Raw genomic sequence first — 23,919 nt, 5'->3', positions numbered from 1 at the left:
TCACCGACTGCTGAGCTGTCTGCAGTATGTTGTGCCAGCCTCTGTCTGTGACTCCAGCTATTTCAGTTTTCCTGTGTAAAACACCTTACCAACCTACTAGCCATGAGATGCAACCAGCACTCTGCAAAAGAATTGTAGCTATTGGAAATACAGAAAGATTCAGACATCTAGTCTGCCCTCGGGGGGGCCAGTGGAGTAACTTGTACTGACCTCTCCAGGGCTTTCTCCAGTCCAGATTAAAATGACCCTTCAAATGAGACTTCCATCTTATCCCTTAGGACATGTTTCTACTCTCATAAGTTTTGCTCTAAAGACAATTCTAGGAAAAAAAGTCATTTTTGTTTCTTCTCAAGAAAATTGATTTTGACATTTCCATCCTTATGGGAATATTCTCATGGAAGACTTTCTGTGCAGCTGAAGGACTCTGTAATGTGGGGTGGACTCAAAAGTCCTCAAGAAGATAAATGAAAAGTCAAAAGTCTTTTGAGGGAGGAACTATTTTATGCTAGTCTTCCAGATTTTGAAAAGGGCACAGGTATGACTAGTTTCACTGGGTCCAACGGGGTCACAGAAAGTTGCCAACTGTATTTGGAATCTTCTCACATGGAACACAAAGTTGGAAATCAGACTGATTATTGTGCCCTATAATGCTCAAGGACCTCTCCCGTAGGACATAATGCTGAAGAGAAGGGGTCTTGGCTCCCCAAGGAGAATGTCCCTTGTTCTGAGTAGCCTGTCTAACCTCAGGTAGGTCAGGTATTACATTATATTTATTACAATTAGATGTTTGCCCTTTTCTTCTTCATTAGACTCTGTGCTCTTTGAGAGCAGTGACTATTTCCTATAAAACTGTCCATACCATAATAGGCACTTGTAAATATGTGTTGTCTTACCTAGTCCACACACATTAATAAGTTAAGCTATTTAAATTCACAGCAGCACTATCTATGGAAGAGATGTAATTATCTCCATTTTACAGATGAGACTGAAGTATATAAGTTGTCATGTAGCTAATATGTGGAAAAGCCAGGTGAACAACCCACAATAAGAGCCCAGAAAATGATCCCCAAATTGACTTGATTCCAAAACTCAAGATCTTAAGCCTGATGCTGTTCTCCATGTCTAATCATAAGCAGTGTTTGGCAAGAGTTCAGATCTTGCAGTTGACTGATGTGCTTCTTTGTTAAAAGGTTGGCTACATAGGCTTCACCCAATGTTTTCTAACTTTTTATGCCTTTCTTTCATGTGGCTGTCTTCTGAACTCCAGAGATTTTTGCCCTCCCATAATGTATCTCTTCTGCAAGTAGCACTAAGTTACCAAGTAAAGGACATTTGGTTGTTTTTTTACTTCTTTTCCGATCGTCTTTTAAGTTTCTTTTTTGGAGCATTTAAAATCAGTTTTGGATAAAAATATACAGCTTTCTGAGAAATATGGCAATTTTGGCCCCTGTGGGAAAGTGTGAGTTGGCCTCTAGTTAATGTCTTTTATGGCCTCAGAGGGATGCTAACGTGGGAGGCAGCAAGGGTTATTGCTCTCTTGCAGGTGAACCAGGCGCAAGTGGGAATTGAACATGATCTTATTGTTTACAGACCACCAAGGACTGCTAGGTGTGCCCTTATTAATGGGATCTAGTTGTGTGTGAGTTTTGGGGGACAAAGGGGTGTGAGGAACCACAGCTGTGGGTACTGGGGAACAGAGTTAGCAGACCACAGTTGCACATCTATTTTAATGAGCTCCAAGGATTTCAAATACTTTGGCTTTGTGTCCAGGGTGAGGTGTGGAAAAATCATCACGGCTCAGCAACTGGGGCTTTCAAAGGGAGAATGAGACACATGCGCCGGCTGACTGGAGTCCCGGTAGATCTGGAGCTGACAGAAATGGCTGAGCTAGCTGGGGCTGGGTGTGCATAAAGTCTAGAATCCTCCTGGGAAGGGCTCTGGAAATCTGCCACCCAGTTAGTGAGCTCAGCACTTGTCACTCGTTGATCCATTAAAATTATGTTAATCTGATCTAATAGACCCACCTGCCTTCTCCACCAGAGAAATCTACAGTTTCCATTGATGTATGGGAAGGAGGGGAGAGGAACGCACAGCCAGGAAGTCCAGTTTATATCTGAAGAAAATAGGAAAAGGAAGGTCAGTGTTGGAGCCACCTGGGCAAATCTGTCATGAGATGAATTACTTTTAGGCAAGGGACTACTAAATTAAAACAATAGCAAACACACATGCGTGCGCACTCACACACGCACACATACACACAACCAAACCCAAATGCTCTGTTGAAGACTGAAACCCTGCCAAACTTCTGGCCATGCATAAATTATTTTATTTTTTACAATAATTGATTCAAAAAGTGTGTGGCTAAAGAAAGTGTGTAGGATTTTTATCTCCTCTTTATTTGAGATTCACTGAAGTTCTGCTGGTGTTTGCGGGTCAGCTGTTTGGTAGCTAGCTGGTCCTGAGCAACTGGTTTTCTTTTTTGTTCTATGGATTGTGTGAGCCATTTAACTGATTCCTCTTCTTAAACATTTGCTGATGCCAGGTGTTCTCCTGGAGAGTTGACTTGTGTAGTTCACAACTCTGTGACTTAGATGTCATCATTCCCGTTTTACAGACAGGAGGCTTGGCAAGAGCTGGAATTCAAGTGCAGGTTTTTCTGACTGCAAAGTCCTTCACGGTATTGCTTAGTTTTCCCTGATCAGGCTTCCTCTTTTGTACTGGCTGCTAGGCTGCTGAAGCCAAATTCACAGCCTATTACTAGCAAGTGTACAGAGTCTGATGAGATGTATTACACAATTGAATTAAATTCTGGCTTCCCTTTATTTTCATTACCTTATTCCCCCATTTCCACGATTTATTTACTTACTTATCTGTGTCTTATTGATCTATATATCTATGCACACAAACACATTTATTTGTTTAATAAACTGTCTCAAATTTTTTTTGACATGATATTTAGAGGGTGTAGTAGCAAATGGAAAAGAAATATCTATATAAAGAAATAACTATATAGACCCAATAATTGCTAATTAGTTTTCTGTAGAATCATAAAATCTAGCATATCTTCCATTTCCCATTTTCTTACTACCTTCCTTATCTCTCTTTTTTTTCTTTTTTCTTTTGAGTTGTAAAAGCCTAAAGTCACTGCCAAACTTTTGGCTATATGCAAATTATATTCTTTTTTAATTGATTGACTCAAACCAAAATATTGCTAAAAAATGTTTGGGAGCTTTTTCCATTCTTTTTTCTGGTGTTATTGAAGTTCAGCTGGCTTTGGTTGTAAAAGGTCCAACAGTTTAATAACAGATCGTTTGCTTGGGCACAGTGGCAAATGAAATGCATTATGGGAAGCTTGTAAGCAATATAATTTTATTTCTTTGTTGAGGGAGAAAACCTGACCATCTTGGTCACTGTTGGGCATTTCCTTTAACTAGACACATTATCTGAGCCTGTAGAAGTGGAGTCCATTAGAACTATCTACAGCCCATAGCTCTTGAAAGTCTTAGTGGTTTGAAGACAGCTGAGTTAGGACATCAGAAAAGTCATAAACAAGGTCAGCTCCATGGGTATGCAACCTGGGCACTTGCATAGGTTCCATGCTGAGAGGTCCTGCGTTTGGTGTCATGCTCTGCTGTCACCATCTTAAAATTCTTAGTAGTTTCTCAGAATTCTTAAAATTCTAGAATTCTGAAAATTGTTAGTACTTTTGGTGTCTGACCTGTAGGAGGATTTGAACCCTTGACTTTAATGTTACAACACTGTGCTCTAACCAACTGAACTAGACAGCCAGGCCCTAAATTCTTAGTCACTTCTGAACAAGGGGTGCCTATTTTATTTTAATTGGGGCCAGCAAATTATGTAGCCAGTATTGGTCATGAATATTTGGTAGGAGTGAAGCTTGGCAGAGTTAGTAATGTGGTAGGTCCAAGGCCATCTGAGGCTAGTGCATCATTCTCTGAGAGCTGATTTATTAAATATTTGGGAATTTTTACAGCCAGTTGTTAAAACTTTGATAGTTTGAAATCAGCCACTGTTGGAATATTTACACTGCAGAAATCTTCAAATACTTCATATCAGGGCTTTCCCCCTGACCATCACACTGCCATTTATTAGCCCCTTAAAAGAAAGATGAAATTAATATAGCTAAAAGTTGAATGATCATGCTTTATGATTGATAATTAGCACAATGACATTAAGAGGAATAATTATTATAGCTAAAATTAGTTGATATTGTTACTGGCAAGGGCTTACTGCCTGATGGGCACAGAAGCCAATGCTATGGCACCGGTTTTGGGGAAAAGAAAAGGCTGTATTTTGAGAGGTTGACAAAGGAGCAGGGCATTCTCTTATCTATGTCCCCATCCAAGGGCTGGACAGGTCTTAAGGGTTACTTGGCAAAATTGATTGGCTAGCTTGGAACCAGGCCATGTATGATAACGAGGCAAAACTGATTGGCTAGCTCAGAACCAGGCCATATGATAGGGTATAAGTGGATTGGCTAGCTTGGAGTCAGGCCATCTATGGTGATAAAACTTCCAAGTGCTGCATCTTCTCTCTTGAAGGACCTCTCACTTCCTAGAAATCTTGGGTGGTTCAACTTCTGGCTTTTGTGTTCCACAGAGACTGGAGATTTTTGGTTCCTGTGGTGCTCGAGGTCATCTGGAGGGCAAGGTTTTTTTCTCTGTGCATGCTCAGCTTACATCCTTCAAGACAACTCATAAAACAAGTTGAGATAGGGAAATAAATCAATTTCAACTAGTTTTAGGTGGTTTTAATATCTTATGAGTCAGGCACAATGTTAAATGCACTACAAATATTATCTCATGCAAACCTCAAAAAAACCCTACAAGGTGTGCTATGGTCTGAATGTTTGTGTCCATCCCGAGCTCACATGTTATCCTAACTCTTAAGGTTATGATATTAGGAGGTGGGGCCTTTTGGGAGGTGATTATGTCATGAAAACAGAGCCCTCGTGAATAGTGTCCTTATAAAAGAGGCCTGAGGGACCTTGTTTGTCTCTTCCACCAGGTGAGGACTCAGAGAGAAGACTTTGTCTATGAATCAGGAAATAGGCCCTCACTAGACATCAGATCTGCTGGTGCCTTCATCTTTCCAGCACCGTGAGAAATAAATGTAGTTTATTAGCCACCCAGTCAATGATATTTTGTTACAGCAACTTGAACAAACTAAGACACAGTGTGACTATTTCCATTCTACAGATGAAAAAACTGATGGGCAGAGAAGATAATTAACTTGCCTGTGGGCATTCAAGAGAGGGCCAGTGAGCTAGGACTAAATCCAGACCCTCCTTTCTGACCCTCCTTTCAAAGCTATTTCCCGTGTCTCCACACTGACCCCAGTAAGGCTATTTTCACTCATCTCTTTCCTACCAGACAGTCTCATGAGCCTTCAGCTTTGTACCTCAAATCTTCAAGTCTGTTAAATGTCTTGTGGCTTTCCCTGAGCCTTTTGGCTCTGACCCAGCACACTGGTAAGTCATCACAGATCCTAGCTGAACCATTTTTATCCAGACTCATGTTTTGGTGTCCGGCTTATTAGCATCACTTGTTCTGACCTAGTCTATTTGATGTAGGGTTAAATATATATATTTACTTCGAGCTACCTACTCACAAATAACCCAAACAATGCCAAACAACACTCTGTATCATACAGCATCAAAAACATTCATTAATTTTTCTGATTATAAAAATACTAGAAAGTGTACGCTTCTCAAACAGACCTAAGTTCAAATTCTAGTCCAGTCAGGTGTTAGCTATATGATTTTTGGATGTGTTACCAATATCTCTTATATGTAAAAGGAGTATTGTAATAGTTGCTATGTCATAGGATCCTTGTGAGGACTAAATGAGAAAATGTATAACATATACAGCTTCATAAACACTAGCTATTATCTTGCTCATTACTAAAAGTGTGAACAACAGAGATAGATATGAAGAGAATTAAAATCGTGAGATACTAAGGTTTTAAAAATAGTTTCTTTCTGTTCATCTTATTTACAACATTTGAATCATACTTCATTTGAAATTTTGGATCCTCCTTTTCACAATATATAATGAATATTTCCCAATTTTATAAAAAGTTACTTGAAAACAATTTCTTACTGTATCATATTTAGTCATTCCATGCACCATAATTTTTGAATATTTAGGATGTTTACATGTTTTGATACTATAAATAATGTGGACCTAAACATCCTTGCTCACATCTTTTTTCCGAATCTCTGATTATTTCTTTAAAATAGAGTCCTAGGAGCATGAAACAGGTTTAGTGCTATGAACCATTCCAAAAGTTTTCAACACATACTGTCAAGTTGGTTTTTGTGAAGAGTTTACTATTTAACATTCCTACCTGTAGAATGAATGAAAGTTAATATTTAAACAGATCTTTACTAACCTGATGCATGGAAATAGCATAGCTCTGCCTACATATATGAATTTCTTCTGATTTGATAGCCTCTGTCTTATTCTGATTCTTCATTAAAACTTCCCCATGAAAGGCTGGATCCAATCCTTTTCTTTCTTCCTTGGTTTCACAGTGTACTCACACAAGGAGAGGATTAATTAAGGATAAGCCTTTCAGGTTGCTTATGGTGAATAACTTGGTTTTTCTAGCTCTTTCCAAAGTGATGGACAGAGAGAATCTTGGCCCTAGAGAAAGGTGTATTAGAAACATGTGACTCTTTCCTGTTGCAGGTGTGGTGTTCAGTTTTATGTGTCAACTTGTCTAGACTACAGTGTCCAGTTACTCCATCAAACACAGATCTAGGTGTTGCTGTGAAGATATTTGGTGGATGTGATTAATGAAACTCAAACTTTGGCCATGGGAAGAGACAGTGATCTCTTTCTCCCGCATCTGAGTGAGCAATTATGTACCAGTGGATGCTCATGACAGCTCTCTGAGTCCTTGAAGGCAGACATCCTGAGATACAGCCACTTCATGAGCATCGCAGAACCAAGAAAACCACAGAGAAATTTAATTTGATCCCTGATGGAGCTGTGCCTAAGTCTTTTATCTCTTGCATTTTACATGAACCAATACACCTATCTTACTGTTTAACTCAGTTTGAACTTTGGAATAAACACTTTCTAAATCACATACATAAGAAATTTAAAAAAACCCGCAAATTATAGCTTTTCTTGATTTAAAACTCTTAAGTATCTCTCCATTGTCCTCCAGATAAAGTCCAGAATATTGTCTCTCCAGCCCCGCCTCACACTGCAGTCCCTATTTACCCCTTACCTTTAACTACCCTGATATATGTGTATTTCCCAGATCGTATTATACTATTTGTCATTTTCAGACCTTTGCACCCATTGCTTCCTCTGCCTGCATGCCCAACAGCACTTCTTTCCTGCCTAATACCTACTCATCTGTGCAGACATTGTTGATAATTGCTTAAAGTAACCTTCTCCCCTTGACACCTTCTATTCTCAAGGTTGAATTAAGTAATGTTCATATCGCCAGTTTTCCTGGAGGCTCAGGGCAGTCATGTGATCTTGTTATGGTCCATGGATCATAGCGATACATTTATTGGGGGGTGCTTCTGGGAAAGATGGTTTTTTTAAGCTGATGAAAGTGGAACCAACGTAGCTGGCTCAGTTCTTCCCTATTCCTCCTTGGTGTGATGCCTGGAGGTGGGGCAGACTTTCCTGACCGTGTGGCAACAACATGAGGGAAAGGTCAAGAGACTCAGAAGATGGCAGCCCTGACACATTGTCAACCTCTTAGCAAATGTAGCAGCTACTTACCTCCAGACTTCTTAGTAAGTGTTAAAGTTGCTGTAAGTTAGATTTTCTGTTACTTGTAGCTGAAAGCTTTTCTAACTAATACATTATTATTCAGTTGTCTGTTTAGATGGCATTTTCTCTGAGATGTCTCCCCAAGGCCCCAAGATGGGTTTAGGGTTCTTTTCTCTGAGCTTTTATAGCAAGTTCTGCCTACTTCTGCCATAACCCTCAACTGTTTACTTGTCTCATTTTCTCTCTAGACCATAAAATCCTTGAAGATAGCAGTGTGTTTAATACAGATTTACATCTTCAGCACTCACAGGAGATGCTCTATGATATTATTACATAAATTAATAAATGTTGTTTATCAACATATTCCTTAGAGAAAAGGTAAGCAAAAGTGAGGGTAGAGGATATCTCTATATCTCCCTTCTTTAAAAAAAAAATTTTTTTTATTGAATCAAAATTGATTATACATATTTTTGGGGTTCAACATTGAGATATAAATCAATATTACTAGCATATATATTGTTACAAATCGTAATTATTCTTTTGCCCTTTGTCCAATCTCTCTCCATCCCCCTCTCCCGCACCTCTCCCCACTGTAATTACCCTAGATTTCTTCTCTCCCTCGAAACCGTAATGGTTACTCTGTTGACTTGTTGCCTAGATGATCTGTCCAATGCTGAGAGGTGTGATCAGGTCCTCCAATATTATCATAGAGCAGATGCTTCTTCTGTTACTGTGAAATGGGCTTTGTGGAGAGAGACAACCTCTTCTTTTCTTTATCTCTGCTGGTGCCTCTCCTTGTGTCAACACAATCTAGTGGCTGGCGGACCATCTGCATGGTGCTTGTGGTGTCTAGCTGCTTTTGCGGCAGCCATGGTTATTGTGGTGGCTGTAGTGGGCCATTCACATGGAGGTGATATTTTTGGCATGCTCCTTGGTGCTGGTGGTGTGCCTGTTTGTGGGGTGTGTCTGGTCCCCGGATCAATGCCTCAGGTCCCTGGGCAGGCCCCGAGGTGCTGGTGCGGTGTGCCTGGTTGTGGGAGGGGGGTCCAGTCCCCATATATCTCCCTTCTTTCTAGCCACACTCTCCCTCCTAAGGAAGCACCTTTTGAAAAGGAGATCACAGCTTCCATGAGCCTTTCAATAAAGAAACTCACCTTCCTTATCAAGAGCTGTTTGCAAACATCTTGTATCTAGTGATCCAAACTTACCTGAAGCTTCTTCATTTATTATTCTATTGAGCGTAAGTCCATAAGGTCACCAGCTAAGCTCGTCTTGCTTTTAAAGAACTCTACTGATCTTCATCTCAACCCTGAACATTTAAATTCCTATAGTTGCCTTTTTTGTTACTAGTGTACCATCTAGTAAAATGTGCTCACATGTATTGTATTATTGTATTTCATGGGTAATGGGAAGTTTGATATTTATTAAAACCCATAGTAACTGGTCTAAGAGCACTTAAAATGGAAAACACAAAATGCTTTCTCATATAAAGGTTTATTTTGTTCTGGTCTGTTGTAAGTAACATGCAGAGAAGTAAGAAGAGAAAACAGAAGGATGCTGACAATTGCAAGAGCAATGATGACATGCTGAGTCACACAGAGAATGGAATTTACAAAGTAATGTGTCACCTCTGGGGGTTTATTGGACATCACCACTCTGCCTTGGGTATCACAGAAAAACTGGCCAGACAGCATTATTTGACCTATTTTACAATAACATATTTACCTTAAATAATCCATTCTGTGATCCCTCAATGGAAAACCTACTGCTGTAGAATCAAGACATGCACCAGTCTCAGTTGGGGGAAGGCAAAACCTTAAGTGTTTTTGCAGTTTCTGGCCTGGTAAATGTGTCATACAGTTTATTTTTCAAAAAGAGATACATAAAACACTTAATTCAATTTAACGGCAAAGTTTGGCTTCTAGGCAGTTTCTCGAGTGTGACTTCAACAGGTTTTCTTGGGTTGACTACAGCATTTGTAGTGGGTATTGCATGAATCAAAAATGACTGCACATAGAAAATGAAGTGTTACCTTGCTGTTCATGCTGCTATATCCCTTGGTGTAAATCCCAGTGGAAGACCTGCTTCTCCGTGTGAACTATTCCTAGCAGAATATCCTTCCAGTTCCTTGATACTAGAGAGACAACTTAAAACATGTGAGGAAGAAAATGCACACCTGTGCTTTTCGTTCTTTATTATCTCAGTGGAATGGTCATGCACGCCTTTTTCCAAAGCTGTAAAGTGTGTGCTGCAGCGAAAATCCTTCCTGCTGGGTTGCTCAGCAACAACTGCACGTCAGTGAGGACTGTTTCATGCCGGTTACAAGGAAAATCCTGTGCAGAATGGGATGATACCCTTAAGAATCCTCTATTTTGTGTGTTTATTCAGATTAGCAGTTTTGGCGTGGCCCGGGAGGCAGGAGGCCTTGGTTTAGTCCCATCTGGTCTCCATCTCTGACTTGGTTGAGTGGGGACACATGTGGGTGCTTGGTCAATGCCACCTTGAGAGCAAAATTGGAAAGAGGGCTAAGTTTGTTTTCAGAGTTAGCTCCATTTTAATCTGTGATCTTGTCTCAAAACTAATTTTTAATTTCACAGTTAGATCTGAATATTTTCTTCTTATAAAAATGGAATGTTGTGATGAGTCTGGTGTCCCCTTGACCATTCTTCCAGGCCTAACCCATTCCCAGAGGTCACTGTTATTGTCAGTGCATTAAGAACCCATTCCGAGAACATTTTCTGTGCATTTACATACGTGTGTGCACTTGTAGCAGTTATGGGACATCGTTTTGTGTGTATGAATGTGTGTTCACTTTATAACAAGGAAGCTCATAGTAGGTGTTTAGTTTAGTCACTTGCTTTTTTCAGTCAACAGTATTTCCTGGAGGTAGATCTATCTATCTGTCTGTCTATCTATCTATCTGTCTATCTATCTATCTATCTATCTATCTATCTATCTATCTATCTATCTATCTATCTATCTGTCTGTCTGTCTGTCTGTCTGTCTGTCTGTCTGTCTGTCTGTCTGTCTGTCTGTCTGTCTGTCTGTCTGTCTGTCTGTCTTCATTCCGTTCTCTTTAACTGCTGTGTGGTGTATATCCAATGGTTGACTAAGCCCTTTTGGCTTTGATGTTTCCAGTTTTGTTTCTCTTCTGACCACTGGAAGTTGGCCACTTTCTTCTAACCCCTGGGCTCCTGGTGTCCACACATTGTCCCATAATACCAAGAAAAACTCACTAACCCCACTTGGACCACCTCCTGTCATGTAAAGCTTCCCTTCCAGCCACTGGGAGGAAAGTGTCAGGTTAAACTAACTTATTCTGGAATCTTCCTCCCTTTCAGAACCTGGACGGCTCTTTGTTCCCTGCAAACTTTATTGAACATAAAAACGGTCTGAGGTGCTTATAAAATGCAGATTCCCAGACTTTATCTCCAGGAGATCAGGAGTGAGTGAGGCCCAGGAACCTGCCTTTTAATGCATACTTCAGGTGATTCTGTTGCAGGTAGTCAGAAGCACCACATTTTGAGAGATAAGGCCCAAATTACAAATTTCTTAGCAGTTTTCTACCCTTCCTAAGAGGCCCACCCTATCGCCTGCCTCTGTTCCCTTATCAGACTCCTCTGTCTAGTCTGTAGAGCTGCTTCTGCTTCTGCACTCTGCTGACGCTGTCTCCTCTCCTTAGATTTCTCTTTTCAGTCTCCACTTTCACCCCTCAGTTTCACCTGGAAAATTTCTACTCATCCCTCAAGGCTCAATTGAAATGTCACTTTCTCCATAAAGTCTCCTTTATTCTTTCCCAGTCCTTCCTTCTTCCCTTGGTTTTCTATTCTGTTACTAATAAAATGTGTGTTTATGTACACACACACACACACACACACACACACACACACATTTTTAAGGTACAGTTTTACAAGGTACCCATATATGGTTGTTAAATATGTATACACAGCCTGGGTGGGGGGGCATCATTCACATAGTTAATTATTGTATATTTATTTTGAAAAATTTCTGGCAGATTGCTAGAAACTGTCTTGAGAAAGAGGCAGTTTTTTCAAATTTGCACAATGCACCATTTGGGATGGCCCAAAAGCTGGACATATAATGTCTATTTTCTTCCTAGATTATGAGCCTTTGGGAGAAGAACTATGCTGGCATAGTGATTTGTCATTTACCAAACTATTAGCATAGTCATTGGCACACAGTAATAAAGTAGTCAATATTTACTGAATATTTACTATGAACTAGACATTGTCTAAAGACTTCTCATATTTCAATTTATTAAAGTTATTTAATTCTCATAATAACCATATGAGATAGCTGCAATTATCATCCCATTTTAGAGATAACAAAACTGAAGTACAGGGAGGTTAAGCCATTTTTCTTAGGTTACACAGCTGGGATTTAGCCCCACTGGTCTGGTTGCTATCCCAAGCTCTTGACTATCCAAATATGTTTATTTAAATTATTGCATTCTGACCACAGCTAATTTTTAATTAAGGTAACACTTTCTTTCTTTCTTTTTTTTTTTTGCAGATGGAACATCATAGAAGGTAATTTTTTCTAATGTAATAATTTTAGGCATGCTGGTGTGTTTGCGTCCTGTTGCTTTGCGTTGCTTCACCCCCCACGGATTTGTCACCCCTCTTCCCCTGGGTGACGGAGATGTAAAGGATTACTCAAAGCCCATCTCTTCTGAGCAGTGAGAAGCCCCGAAGTGGTTAACTTCCCTGGGAACACTCAAGCGAGAGCCAACCCTTCCATTTGGGAAATTAACGCTGAATTGGGCTTCTCTTCCTGCATTTATTTTCCAGACCAGGAAGTTAAAGGAAGAGAACAAAGGTGTGGTTATAGTTTAACAGTATAGGCTGGTAACTTTCAGTGAAATGAGCCAGATGACATTCCAGTAAACAATTAAGTTGTCTTCTCAACACAAGCTTGATCTTAGCAAACATTCCTTCCTATAGCAATTTCTCAGTATCTTTACATAACAATCAGTAACTAGTCTGTCTTTGAGCCAGCAACCTGCTGTGCCACAATTCTTATCTTGCAACAGAGACTTATAGCCTGAGGAAAATTTCCTGTCTTTGTGAGGTCAATATTTGAAACTGCAAGGCTTTGGAAAACCAGGCCCTGTGAAGTACATATGTTTTATAGTATATCCCACAGCTTCCTTAGGCATTGTGGGAAAAAAGATAAATAACATCTGATATGTATATAACCTTTCACTCAATTACAAGACATATTCACATATAATGACAATAATAATATTAGTTTCCATTTATTAAGTGCCTCCTATATGCTAGGTTTCTCTCTAGAATATTCTTTATGTGCATCCATTATTCCATTTAAAAATCACAATTACATTCAGAAACAAATAATATAGTCCCTCTGAACAGTGAAGGAAACTGAGGCTCAGTGAGGCTGAGTGACTTGCCTAAGGCCACACCACTAAGTGCAAGTGCTGGCAATGACCCCAAGAATGCCTGATTCGTCACCCTTTGACTCACCATTACCCATTTTATAGAGGAGAAAACTGAAGGTCAGAGTGGTTCAGAGCCTTATCCTTATCTTCTACAAAAGCCCATAAGCCCATGTGTACCATAGCATGTTGGCCCTTAGACTGGCTTACTGTTGGAATCAAAATGTTTTCCAATTGCTATTTTTTAAAAAAAATTTAACCTGGGAGTTAGTGGCAACATTTAATAATGATAAAAGCACATCTTAGAGATGAGGAGACTGGAGTTTCAATGACTTGCCCAAACTATACCTAGTAAATGGCTAAGCTGGGACCCAAAGCCAGGTTCGGTCCCCATTCTGACTTCAGGAGCATTACCGAGAGCTTACAACCCTAGTTGCAGGCTGCAGCATGCCCCCTTTCCTCTCTAGAGTCACATCAGAGCTGTAGTCCTCATCAGTGGCCAGTAGCCCATACCACCAGCCAAAATGACGTGATCCCTTTTTGTAATTCAGGTGTCAAAAGGGAGAGATACATGTTGCTATTCACCTGACCAGAATGCCAACAGCATGCACTGGCTGAGATTCATCTGGGAAAACTGGAACCTTCTGGAGAACTGGAGGGGATCTGGGTTGCACATGGCAGAGCTCCCTGGAGCTCAGGAAGGAGAAGCAATGTGCTTATGGATTCTAGCCAGAGGCTGACACATTTGCACTTGCTCTGAGTTGTCTTCAACTCCTGCAGGAGATAAAGATGTAACACCAAAAGCTGCCGAGCCCCTGAGGCCACCTTTCTGCAGGAGCCTCTTGCTTGCTACTTTGTCGCTTACTTACTGATAGGCTGGTTAGCCAGGGCTTCAGGGGACATTTGAAGAGAGCCAGGCCATGAGGCATCAGAGAGAGATATCAAAGCTAATTTTGGGGGAGGTTGTATCAGTTAGAGAAAGATTGCCAGTCTGGAGTTGCAGCAAGGTTGCCTGGCTCCAAAGCCCAAGTCGTTTTTGGCATGCCCTGACCTGACTCACCACTAACTTCTTAATTGGGCATTATTTGCATCCTTCTATTTACAGAGCAGGGAACAGAGGCTCACAGTGGTTCAGTGATAAGCATGTGCTTAAGGCTAGAATTCGATTCCTGATCTTAGGACTCAAAAGACCATACTCTTTGCTCCCTGGTGTGTCACCCCTTACGTTAATATCAGAACCAAACTAGACTGCTGTTTGAATTTGCTAACCTTGTTTTATATAAAACAGTAAACAATCATGGGCTTATTAACTAGTTGTGGGTACCTCACCTACAGTCTCAGGCCTCTTCTGTAACCTCACCATCGCACGTGGCTCTGAGGGAATGTTCCACCACCGTGCTGTGGCACAGGAGGCACAGTGGGGCCAGCAGGTGTGACTGCAGCCGAGTGTTCATGGGGCGTTTGAGTAATGAAGCGAGCTTTGATTTCCTGGCAGGATGTGCAGTCAGGAGGGGGTGTGTTCAGTGGTTAGTTCATTTTTCCCATTGAGGGAAATTTTAGTTTTAAACCTATTCACATGGCACAGCTCTGTTTCCCTTTGGTTCACTGTGTGCCTGCTCTCCATCAGTGAACTGCTTCCTGCTAATCCCCATGTTTCAGTGTCTGGCTGTGCCATGACACTGAGGGTTTACTGCCTCTTCCCTGGGACCAGTGGGCTTGGGGGGAGTTCCTGTCCAGGGCAGAGTCACTGTGGAAACTGAGAAGTGCCCAAGCTTTGGTAGCATATATGACCCAGGCATAAATATTACGTGAAACAAAGAGTTGGAGAGACAATTCTAACAATGTAGGAAAAAAAAGCACAAGATGAAAAAACTGGAGCTCAGGTGAGGGATGAAGTCATTTGTCTACTTTGGAGGCACCTCCAAAGGTGTGAACCTGGGATAGATGAGCTATTGCCACCAGGAGCAGCACTTTCTCGGCACTGGCAATCCCTAGCTGGGGCAAGAGGCAGGATGGCTGACTGGAAGAGAAAGGAGTCTCCAAGTAGAAGACTGCACTGCCCTGCCCCCCCAGGAGCCCAGCTCCTAACCATGATAGTGAAGGAGAAACTGTTGGGTTGGATGGTTGGAGTCAACATGTGCAAGAGATGTGCAGCCACTGTGGGAGGATGTCTGAGTCTCCACAGTGCACCAGAGCATTTTTCCACAGGACTGCAGAGCTAGCTGACAGTCCATCGTAGAAAATGTCCTGTACATGCTCATATTTGACCCAGATGAGTCAAGAATTGTCAACATCCATTTAGGAACCAGGTCCAGCCAAGCTCAAGGATTATGGTGATCTAATGTACTTCATGATTCTCACTTCATTCCTAAGCTGACATTTAAGCTCATTCCTACATACCTTGTTTCTGTAAGTCCCCAAATCACCCAGGTAGAAGTTATGACCTACAGCTCTGAGACTTTGTCTTTCTGATTCCCTTGGTCCTGATTTGTACATCCCCTGAGAAGCTATGGAGAATTCATGATTGGTTGGTGGCTGATGTGGCCCTAGAAAGCAGCTCTTAACTCTTGATATGTCTGTCCTGATGACCCAAAGAGTATAATCTGTAATAGGATAGTTCCCATGAACTTCTCCAACTAAAATTACTTGCTATCCCTGACTCCTCTGTTGGAAAGTATACTGTAGACTCATTGAAAATCGCATATCAAAAGCAGTATATTTTTGCTGTTTTTTCACAGGCAGAGACCAATTTGGTGGTAAGTAGATTTGAGGCACAAAGAGCACTCCCAGCCTGGGTAATTTATGCCTGAATTCCTCAGTGTCTAAGAACAAAGATGTTTCTTCCTATTAAGAATGCCGGAAACAAAGAGTTTTCCCTAGGAGTCTAATGAAATCACATATCTGGATTGGAAATTAAAAAAAAATCATGCAGATACTTCTATATAGTTAGAAATTTAACATAATACAGACATAAGAGTCAGCTTTTCCCCTCCCTTCACAGAGTTCTTCCTGTTCTCCTGTAGAGAAACGATTAAATGCTATTACAAAGTAGAAAATCCAGTTGTGAAGATGAACTATGAGCTATTAAGCCTTTAAGACTTCATTCTCTGAGAATCAATGCCGGGGAGTTCTTGATGAACAGGTTGTAGAGAAATGTATTCAGAAATTGCAGACCAAATATTTCAAAAATCCTGTGTTCTGGCTGCACCCCAGATCAATTAAATCAGAATCACAAGTGAGACCTCTGCATTAGTAATTTTGTAAAATTCTACAGAGCATTCCAGTTTGTAACTGAGGCTGGGACCCCCTGAAATCTAAAGCAGGCTATAGGCATGGCAGGATATTATGATTGTTGTATCTTTCTTTTTTAAAAAATTTATTTATTTATTTATTTTAGCTCCCACTTATGAGTGAGGACATATGGTATTTCTCTTTCTGTGCCTGGCTTATTTCACTTAACATAATTTTCTCTAAGTTCATTCATGTTGCTGCAAATGGCAAGATTTCAGTCTTTTTTTATGGCAGAGTAGTATTCCATTGCATATACCTACACCATATTTTCCTTATCCAGTAGTCCGATGGTGAACATTTAGGTCAGTTCCAACTCTTGGCTATTGTAAATAGAGCTGTGATAAACATGAGAGTGCAGGTATCCCTTCGACAGGATGATTTCCATTCATTTGGGTATATACCCAACAGTGGAATTGCTGGATTGTATGGCAGTTGGTTGTCTGAGGAACCTCCATATCATTTTCCATAACGGCTGCACTAATTTACAGTCCCATCAACAGTTTAGGAGGGTTCCCCTCTTGCCACATCCTTTCCAGAATTTGTTACCTTTGTCTTTTTGATAATGGCCGGTCTAACTGGCATGAGATGATATCTTAATGTGGTTTTGATTTGAATTTCCCTGATGCTGAGTGATGTTGAACATTTTTTCATGTGTCTGTTGGCCATTTGTGTATCTTCCTTTGAGAAATGCTTATTCAGCTCCTTTGCCCATTTTTAAGTTGAGTTACTTGTTTACTCTTAAGTTGTTTGAGTTCCTTGTATATTCTGGATATTAATCCCTTGTCAGATGCAGAACTTGCAAATATTTTCTTCCATTCTATAGATTGTCTTTTTGCTTTGATAATTGTTTCTCTTTCCATGCAGAAGCTTTTTAGTTTGATATAATCCCATTTGTTTATTTTTTTGTTGTTGTTGCCTGTGCTTTTGGGATCTTATTCATAAAGTCTTTGCCCAGTCCTACTTTCTGAAGTGTTTCCCCTATGTTTTCTTTTAGGAGTTTTTTAGTTTCAGGTCTCATATTTAAGTCTTTAATACATTTTGAGTTATTTTGGTGTATGGTGAGAGGTACAGGTCTAGTTTCATTCTTCTACATATGGATGCCTAGTTTTCCCAGCACCATTTATTGAAGAGGCAGTCTTTTCCCCAATGTATGTTCCTGGTGCCTTTGTGAAAGATATATGGGCTGTAAGTATGTAGGTTGATTTCAGGGTCCTCTGTTCTATTGTATTGGTGTGAGTGTCTGTTTTCATGCCAGTACCATGTTGCTTTAGTTACTATAGCTTTGTATTATAATTTGAAGTCAGGTAGTGTTCTGCCTCCAGCTTTAATTTTTTTGCTCAGGTTTGCTTTGGCTATTTGGGGGTCTTTTGTTGTTCTGTGTGAATATTAGGATTGTTTTTTCTATTTCTGGGAAGAATGCCATCGCTATTTTGGTGAGGATTGCATTGAATCTGTAGATCACTTTGGGTAGTATTGACACTTACACAATGTTAGTTCTTCCAAACCCAGAGCATGAAATGTCTTTCTGTGTTTTGGTGTCCTCTTTAATTTCTTTCAACAGTGATTCGTAGTTCTTGTTGTGGAGATCTTTCACCTTCTTGGATAAATTTATTCCTAGGTATTTGATTTTTTTGGTGACTCTTTAAATGGGCTAGCTTTCTTGATTTCTTTTTCTGCTAGTTTGTTGTTGTAGTATAAAAATGCTACTGATTTTCATGTGCTGACTTTGTATCCTGCAACTTTACTGAAATTGTTTATCAATTCTAAGAGGTTTTTTTGTAGAGTCTTTAGGCTTTTTTATATATAGGATCATATCATCTCAAACAGAAACAGTTTGACTTCATCTTTTTCAATCCGGATGCCCTTTATTTCTTTCTCTTGCCTGATTGCTCTGGCTAATAATTACAATTCTGTGTTAAATAGGAGTGGTGAGAATGGGCATCCTTGTCTTATTCCTGTTCTTAAGGCAAAAGCTGAAAGCTTTTCCCTATTCAGGATATATTGGTGGTGGGTTTGTTGTATATGGTTTTTATTTTTATTTATTTATTTATTTATTTTAAAAGATGACCGGTAAGGGGATCTTAACCCTTGACTTGGTGTTGTCAGCACCACGCTCACCCAGTGAGATAACTGGCCATCCCTATATGGGATCCGATCCCGCAGCCTTGGTGTTATAAGCACCACACTCTCCTGAGTGAGCCACAGGCCAGCCCTATATGGTTTTTATTATGTTGAGATATTTTCCGTTTATACCTGATTTGCTGAGAGCCTTTATCATGAAGGGGTGTTAAATTTTGTCAAATGCTTTTTTTCAGCATCTATTGAGATAATCATTTGGTTTTTGTCCTTGACTTTGTTGATGTGGTGTATCATATTTATTGACTTGCATATGTTGAACCATCCTTGCATCACTGGGATGAATCCGACTTGATAATGGTGTTTGATTTTTTTTGATGTTGCCATATTCTGTTTGCTAGTATTTTGTTGAGAATTTTTGAATCTATGTTCATCAGAGATATTGAGATGTAGTTTTCTTTTTCCATTGTATCTTTGTCTGGTTTAGGTATCAGGGTGATGCTGGCCTCATAGGATGAGTTTGGGAGAATGACCTTCAATTTTTTGGAATAGTTTGAAGAGAATTAGTATTAATTCCTCTTTAAAGGTTTGGTGGAATTCAGCAGCAAAGCCATCTGGTCCTAGGCATTTCTTTGTTTGGAGACTTCTGATTACTGTTTCAATCTTGTTGCTTGTTATTGGTCTGTTCAGGTTTTCTGTTTCTTCTTGGTTCAGTCTTGGTAGTTTGTATGTGTACAGAAGTTTATTTGTTTCCTTCAGGTTTTAAAATTTGTTGGTGTATAGTGGTTTATAATAGTCTCTATTAATACTTTGTATTTCTGTGGTATTGGTTGTAATGTTTCCTTTTTCACTTCTGATTTTTTTATTTGGGTACTTTCTCTTCTCTTTTTAGTCAGCCTACTTAATGGTTTGTCTATTTTGCTTATCTTCTCAAAAAACCAACTTTTTGTTTCATTGATATTTTGTATCATATTTTGGGTCTCTATTTCATTTAATTCTCCACTGGTGTTGATTATTCCTTTCCATCTACTAATTTTGGGATTGGATTGTTTTTGTTTTTGTAGTTCTTTGTGGTGTAGCATTAGGTTGTTTATTTGAAATCTTTTTATTCTTTTGATGTAAGTGTTTATTGCAATGACCTTCCCTCTTAGTACTGCTTTTGCAGCATCCCACAGGTTTTGGGATGATGTGTCTTTATTTTCATTAGTTTCAAGAAATTTTTTGATTTCCTGTTTAATTTCTTCTAGGACTGTAGGTCATTCAGGAGCATGTAGTTTAATTTCCATGTATTTGTAGAGTTTCCAAAGTTTCATTTGTTATTGATTTCTGGTTTTAATCCACTGTGGTTTGAAAAGATATTTGAAATGATTTAAATTTTAAAAAATTTGTCGAGACTTGATTTGTGACCTAATGTGTGGTCTATCCTTGTGGAGAAAGTTCCATGTGCTGATGAGAAGAACGTATATTCTGTAGTTTTGGATTTAATGTTCTGTAGATATCTGCCAGGTCCAATTGGTCTAAAGTGTAGTTTCAGTCCTGTGATTCTCTGTTGATATGTTGCCTAAATGATCTACCCAATGCTGAGAGAGGGATGTTCAGATCCCAACCATTATCTTATTGGAGTCTGTCTCTTTCTTTAGGTCTGATAGTGTTTGCTTTTTATATCTGGGTGCTCTGGTGTTGGGTGTGTAGATATTTATGATTGTTGGGTGTTCCTATTGGATAGGTCCCATTATTACTATATAGTGGCCTTCTTTGTCTCTTTTTATGGTTTTTGGCTTAAAGTCTATTGTATCCGATATGACAACAGCTACTCCTACTTGTTTTTGGTTTCTATTTGCATGACATATCTTTTTCCTTCCCTTTGCTATTAGTCTGTGTGTGTCTTTACAGGTGATGTGAATTTCTTGAAGATAACATATAGTTGGGTCGAGCTTTTTATTCCAATCACTCAGTCTATGTCTTTGGAGTGGGGAATTTAATTCATTACATTTATGGTTGTTATTAAAAGGTATTGTCTTACTCCTGACATTTTATTCATTTTTGTTTGGATGTTTTAAATATCTTTTGTTCCTTTCTTCCCCTTTTATTGTCTATCTTCCATGTTGGTTTTTTTGAGGTGGTAAGATATAGTTTCTTTTTCTTTCTTGTTTTTTTTTTTTTTTTGATTTGAGATACAAGACTCCCTTGAGGATTTCTTGTAGAGCTGCTTGTGTGTGGTGATGTCTTACAGTTTTTGTTTATCTGGGAAATACACTATTTTCCCCTCATTTCTGAAGGATAGCCTTGATGGGTATAGTATTCTTGGCTGGAAGTTTTCTTCTTTTCGTATTTTGAATGTATCATCCCATTCTCTTCTGGCTTGTAGAGTTTCTGTTGAGAAGTCTGCTGTTATTCTAATGGGGATTCCCCTATAGGTGACTTAACATTTTTCTTTTGTTGTTTCTAAAATTCTGTCTTTGAATTTTGCCAGTTTGACTAGAATGTGTCTTGGAGAGGATCTTTTTGGAGTGAATCTTTCTGGTGATCCTTGAGCTTCCTGGATCTGAAGGTCCATGTCTCTCCCTATACCTAGGAAATTTTCCACTCATTTCATTGAATAGGTTTTTACTGCCTTTTCCTTTCTCTTCCTCTTCTAGAACACCCATGATTTGGATGTTTGTGTGCTTAAGGTTGCCTGCTAACTCTCTTAGATTTTCTTCATTTTAAAAAATTCTTTTTCTTTTTCTTTTGTCCACCTGGGTTATTTCTAAAAGACTGTCTTCAAGATCAGAAATTCTTTCTACTGCTTGTTCTAACCTACTGCTTAAGCTCTTGGTTGTGTTTTGTATTTCATTTTATGAATCCTTCAGTTTGCTACATTTTTTTAAAGGTATTAATCTCTTTGTAAATTCTTTTCTTCATATCCTAGACACTTTTTCTCATTTCTTTGTGTTGTCTAACTGAGTCTTCTTGTATCTCATTGAGTTTCAATTTCAAGGGTTTCCTGCACTATGGGGGGTCTGTTACTTGAGAATTATTATATTCTTTTGGTGGTATCATATTTTCTTGTTGTTGTTGCTGTTGTTTTTGTATTTCTAGTATGTCTACTTTTTTTTTTTGTAGCTGATTGGTATGGGATCTGAACCTGTGACCTTAGTGTTACAAGGCTGTGCTAGTATCTCCATGTTGATGTCTGGTCATCTGATAGGGCAGTTGCTTCTTCTGCTACTCTATAGAAGGCTTTGAAGTAAAAGATTTCCTCCTGAAGATGTGTTTTATATTGACTATTGAGTAGGGTGTTTCAGTATTGGTTTCAGGTAGTTGCAATAGTGTAGTCTCTGTGTGGGTACTTCAGCAATATCCAGTGTTAGAGTTGTGTGTGAGTGTCTCTATGGCCTAGGCACTAGGGCACTTAGTGATTCCTTGCTGAAGTTAGTGACACTGTGTTGGTTCATTATGGATGTGAGTGGGCTCTCAAGTTTGTGGGAATAGTGCCTGGGTGCCATTTTGCTCTTTGGCTGGGGTGGGTGACCCTGTTTGGGCTTGTTGGCACCCCGGCTAGCATCCCATGACCCTAATGGGTGCACTGGGATATAATGGAGCTCCTCAGTTTGAATGGGTGACCCTGAGTGAGGTTTCTCTTTCCTATAGCTGGAGGCGTCTCCTGGATCCTTTCTTCTTGTCATTGCTCCTAGATGCTTAATATATACTTTGGGTTGCTGGTGATTGGGAATTTTCTTCCTTACTCTATTTGGGTATCCTGAGTTTCTGTACTCTCAGGGGAGTCCATGTGTGTCTCTCCCCAGATCAAGACAGCCACATGGGCTTTCATGTACTTCCCACCCCCAGGTGTATTACTGCATGCAGTGATGTAACTCTACCTGTTGGTTGAGTCACTGGATTGTGGGTCTGTGCTTGCTTACTTCTTTCCCTGGGCTCTGCTGGTAACTCTCTTTTCTTTTCTTTTCTTTTTTTTTTTCTAAAGATGATTGGTAAGAGGATCTTAACCCTTGACTTGGTGTTGTCAGCATCACGCTCACCCAGTGAACAAACCGGCCATCCCTATATGGGATCCGAACCCGGGGCCATGGTGTTATCGGCACTGCACTCTCCCGAGTGAGCCACAGGCCGGCCCAGTAACTCTCCTTTCACCAGTTCAGTAGAGTGGTTGGTGGGCTATCTGCACAGTGGCAGAAAGCCACCCTTGCAACAGCAGTGGCTGTGGTGGTGGCAATGGTAGACCACCCATGTGGCAGTAGTGTCTATGGCAGTGTCAGGGCCTGCCCTCAGCTCCTGAAGTACCTGTGTACTCCTGCCATTTGTCTGTCAACATTTGTTGAGTCTCAGTCATGTTTTCTGAAAACAGTGCTCTGTACTCAGTGGGCAACCAATGAATTGCCTAGGTCTGTTTTAATTAAGCATTTCTACATATGCCTTCATGTATATTTATACCAATTAGCACTGTTTAAAAACTATAAGAAGAAATATGATCAGTACATCACATCTTGTTGATAATGCTAATTGGAAGGAGTCACACAACCTATTGAAGGACTTGAATCACTAAAAAACCAGTTTCTTTTTAAGGAAAATAATTCAAAGTATATATTAAGCCTCTAGGAGCAATGACAAGAACAGGAATGCCAAAATAGTTATGGTGATAATGGGAAGCTAATTAAACCCATGTGTGTAATGTGAACTTGCAGTGGGAAAGGGCATGGCTATTTTGGATGGAATGCCTCATGGACAAGGGAGGGCCAGTCATTCTCCAAGAATCTTGTATATGCCACTGCATTTAGAATGCAGGTCCAGTGTTTAGACTCTTTTGCCTCTATCCTCAAAAGAGGCTTCTCTTGGGTTGAATGTCCCCCCAAAACTTAGTCTCCACTTTGACAGTGTAAAGAATCTGGGAAATCCTATTACAGTAATTGAAAGGTGGAGCATTGAAGAGGTGATTACATTCCGAGGACTATGTCACCATGAATGGATTAAAAGTGGTGATCATGGGCATGGTTCTGAGGGCTTTAAAAAGAGAGTGAATGAGGAGGTTTCTTTTTCTTTTTTTTAAAAAGATGACCGGTAAGGGGATCTTAACCCCTGACTTGGTTTCGTCAGCACCACGCTCTCCCCAGTGAGCTAACTGGCCATCTGTATATAGGGATCTGAACCCAGGGCCTTGGTGTTATCAGCACCGCACTCTCCCAAGTGAGCCTTGGGCTGGCCCATCTCTCTTGCTATTTCTGCTCCACTGTCTTCACAGTTTGATACTCTGGACTTCCCAGACTCAGAAACTGTAAGCAATAAAGTTCATTTCCTTTATAAATCACCCAGTTCGGTGTATTTTGTTATAAGCAACAGAAATGTACAAATACAAGGCTTATATGAGTGGACTAA

This window comes from Cynocephalus volans, chromosome 15 (genome assembly GCF_027409185.1).
Source record: "Cynocephalus volans isolate mCynVol1 chromosome 15, mCynVol1.pri, whole genome shotgun sequence".
In the NCBI taxonomy this organism is placed as follows: domain Eukaryota; kingdom Metazoa; phylum Chordata; class Mammalia; order Dermoptera; family Cynocephalidae; genus Cynocephalus; species Cynocephalus volans.
The sequence above is the reverse complement of the archived record's forward strand: the minus strand, read 5'-3'. Positions refer to the sequence as shown.